Source organism: Dioscorea cayenensis, chromosome 18 (assembly GCF_009730915.1).
Source record: "Dioscorea cayenensis subsp. rotundata cultivar TDr96_F1 chromosome 18, TDr96_F1_v2_PseudoChromosome.rev07_lg8_w22 25.fasta, whole genome shotgun sequence".
In the NCBI taxonomy this organism is placed as follows: Eukaryota; Viridiplantae; Streptophyta; class Magnoliopsida; order Dioscoreales; family Dioscoreaceae; genus Dioscorea; species Dioscorea cayenensis.
Window position 1 is genome coordinate 9,098,946 of NC_052488.1, and position 4,187 is coordinate 9,103,132.

General features: G+C 32.3%; 1 long non-coding RNA gene across 1 annotated transcript; it reads right to left on the bottom strand.

Annotated features, from left to right (window-relative positions):
- Nucleotides 1-1,189: 1,189 nt before the first annotated feature.
- Nucleotides 1,190-3,789, bottom strand: LOC120281613. The gene is made up of 4 exons (XR_005542728.1): nt 3,482-3,789; nt 3,352-3,381; nt 1,977-2,030; nt 1,190-1,586 (listed from the first exon to the last, which is right to left on the bottom strand). It is a non-coding gene; the product is annotated as an uncharacterized LOC120281613 (long non-coding RNA).
- Nucleotides 3,790-4,187: the final 398 nt, after the last annotated feature.

Sequence of the window (4,187 nt, forward strand, 5' to 3'; positions counted from 1 at the left end):
GTATTTGCGAATGTGAACTGTAGGATTCTATTTTGTATTTCTTTACTTTATGTTATTTCTTAATCTAAGTTTAGTTGAGTTTTAATCTTGTTTTCTTAATGCTTACTCACCTTGTTAATCTTATGGTTGATTGGTTTGCTTGATTTGTTCACCTTGGTGAGAGAGAGAGTCTCTATTAGGATTAGAATCTCCAAGATTGAAGAGGGTTGAGAGGGTGAGCCTTGAGATAGAACTACAAAAATTTTACAGTTTTGCAATGGATGAATCCATTGCAATTATGTTGCAATTAAACATTTTGTAACTGCTTTGCAACGGATTAATGTCATTGTATTTTGCTCATAGCAAATTTTTGCGATGCGAACTAATCCGTTGCAAAAGTTTTGCAACGGATTAGTTCGCATCGCAAAAATTTGCTACGAGCAAAATAGCAATGACATTCTTTGGCAACGGATTAGCAACATCCTTGTGATGGATTAGCATTAGACCCATTGCAAAAATATTATAAATTGGTAATGGAATTGGAAAGGACTTGCAACCATTCTATTGTGAAGTCTGTTACAATTAGGTTGCAAATTTGCATGGGATTTGTAAAAAATATTTTGATCCCAGATAAGTCCATTGAAAATGTATTGCAAATTTGCAATGGCTTTGTAACGGAGTTGCCAAATTTGTGCCAATTCCATTGCAAAGCGGTTACAAATTTGCAACAACTTTGCAATGGATGCATAACAAGCCCCTTACAAATCAGTTGCAAAATTTGCAACATATTTGCAATGGATCCATAACAAGTTCCTTTCAAATCGGTTGCAAATTTTTATAACAAATTTGTAATAGATCCATAACAAGTCCCTTGCAAATCGGTTGCAAATTTATAACAAATTTGCAACACTATTTTTTTGGCCAATAATAAATCCAATACAAATCATTAATAACCTGTTATTATGTATCTCTATGAATTCTAACATGAACATCTTAATAAAATATACCACATAGAAATTCTAATGTATTTAACAAAATATAACATAGTAATAGAGAGTAGTCATAGTAACATACAGAAAACAAAAGAAAACATAAAGTAGTAATGTGCACAAAGACAAGTAAGAAGTATATATAGTATTAGTAACATCCACAAAGCCAAATGAAAATAGTCATGCTATAACTATAGGTCATCACCATCATCATCCTCGTCCTGATCTTCCTTTTCCTCATAAGGCTGCGATGTTTGGCCTGGTTTGGACTGCATCATCATTCGCATACGCTTCCACTCACGATGCATCTGTCTCATCATGTTCTTGTTTTGTTGCATCAAACTTTGGTTTTTCTCTTCCAAGTCTATCATTTTATTTTTCATGCCCTCCATCTCAAACACAATCTTTGGAGGAATCATAGATGATGAAGATGATGGCCAGGGGGCTGATGTACATCACTACAAACTGACTCTTGATACAAGCTTGATGCGTGAGAACCAAAACTATAAACTTTCCTCTTTTTTCTCCACCAGAAGCCTCCAAGTACATAGCATCTATATCAAGTGGTGAAGATTGCGAAACATTTGATAATGTCTGAGAAGTAGTCTCAACCATCTTCTGCATAACATCTTGTAATTAATTATAATAACATTAATTACAATATGTATGAAATAATCTATAAATCAAATATGAGATAAATTTTGAAAATTACATAAACTGCCTGTGCTCGTGAATCAACACCTTTACCTTCTTTATTCACATAAGTCTTGCAGATAATATCAAATGCAGTAGGTGTTCTCTGAAGTGTCTTACTCTAATAAAACAAAAGCATAAGAAATTTATATCAAGTTTACTTAATGAGGACAATGTAAAAACTTTAAAATTAAACCATGAAATGTTTTTTGAATGCTGAAAGGAAAAAACTAAAATAAATTTTAAAATATTTACCAAGTCTATAGCATGCTAAACAAATGACTTAGAGCCTCCTAAATTATCTGCAACACTAACCTTCTCAGTCCTGCCTTCATTATCTCAAGCCAAGTTTGGCTCCAAGTCCATGCACTACACCCACAAACAGAGAGTGAAAAAATACACCAATATTGAACAAAAACACACAGAGTCCCACCACCCATAATTATTCTGGAAATTAATAATACATAAAGAAATGATAGACTTGCATGAAACTATTTATTCAATTTGAAAAATTAATGACAGATAGCATTATATCAAATTAAGTTGATGATCAGTGATATATGAAACCCAAAGTTGATAAAAACTAATTACACAGCAAGCAAAGGAGTAATCAAGAAACATGAATAAATTCACCTAGGACTAAAAGATTAAATAGCAAAGGAGCTTAAAGAATAAAAGTTTGTCATGCAAGAAGAGGTTTGAAGCTCCAAAAGAAATTAGGTTGGTTAAATTTCTTTGGTATGTGATGCCTACAACTAAAACTAGTACCTAAAAGTGATCACACCTATAAAACAAACAAAGTTGGGTATTCCTTATAAAAACACAAAAACTATTAGAGATTTATACAGTCCATTTCACATGGTACTCACTATAATAGTCATTAATCCCTACTTGATCATTCATAAGACTACTACAGTTTGCAATTCAGGGTCTAATCATTGAAACAAATTTTAATGAACATGAATCAAAGTGCATGCAAGTTTGTGGCCTGAGCCGACAATATTTGAACCTCAAGAATCAAGTGAATTAGTATGGCCCAGGCAAAGAAATTGGTGCAAATAGTGATCAATTCATTCATGAAATACTAGAAATACCAAATTTTGGATAATGGCAACCAAATACAACTAAAGATACACGAAACATGTCTTGTGCATAAACAGAAAAAATCATTTGAGAAGATGTTCAGAACATACCAGATTTTGGATAGTGGCAGAGAAAATACAATAAAACAAATAAGTTATATAAAAAATTTGGAAAAATTTGGCTCTTTGTTATGTCCTTGTGAATACCAAACAGGTTGTGCAAAATTTGTCCTATCATGTCCTAGTTTCTCCAACCATTATTATGCATTAATTCATTGACAAAAAAAATGTGATGATATGTTAAACTACAAGCTTCAAAAATAAAACTAATACAGGTACGATAAGCAATGCATCATATCTTTGCAACATCATCAACATACAATCATAGAATTATATATAAAAAAAAATCACCATGTAAAACAATCTCTATCAGGAGCTCATATTTCACACAAAAATAATAACTTGATAAGGGAACAAACAAGACATGATCACTCAGCGTAGTTTAGACATATATCCAAACAACACAATGGATCAACAGATTCAACTTCACATAATCAGGCACAAATGATAATCAACAGAAATTAACAATAAAAGAAACCAAATTAGACCTGATGATTGGCTTCCAGTGAATCCTTTGTCTTACCAAGTCCCAAAAAGAAAACAAAACAAAAGAGAAGTCATGAATCATATCTCCACTCCAAAACCCTAAATAGAAAAAGAAAAGAAAAAAAACAATACCAAAGTCATCCTCCTTCGTCTAGGGTGATTATACTTGCAATTGGATCTAATGCGGCAAGTCCCAGTCTTGATATAGTACTAGGAAGCCGGCTCACTAGGCCTTACAGTAGATAAATTTTGTGCAACTTGTGTAAACAAACACTCATAAACATGTGACACAGGGGACAGTCGGAGAGCCGGTGATGGTGGTGCGTGATGGTGGTGTCATTGCAGGTGACAGTGGCGATGATCCTGGAGGGGTAGGAGAGTTGATGGATGTTGGCTGGTGAAAAGTTTTGCCAAACCCTAAAATTTGGTAAAAGTAAAAAGTGAAAAGTTAACTTTGGATGGATTTCTTCAAATGATCTGAGATTTGGGCTTATAATGTGGGGTTACAACTTTGCATAATTTCTCTTTTACAGACAAAAGAGAATTGTTTAATATGATATGAAGATTTAAAGCTAGTTAATAGCTTTACATCTTCATAAAAGCACATAAATAAATAAATAAATCCTCATGTTTTTAATGCTTTACTGTCAAAATATATTAAGATAAAAAATTGATGAAAATGTTTTTGTTAAAAATAATAACTCATTTTTCACCCAAATTAGATACTAAGGATAATTCTTTAGAGATTAACAAAAATTATGATTGGTTCATATCATTAAAAAAAAAATTTATGTTATAATAAATCTTTGTAAATGATACCCCACTCAGTTAAATGAGA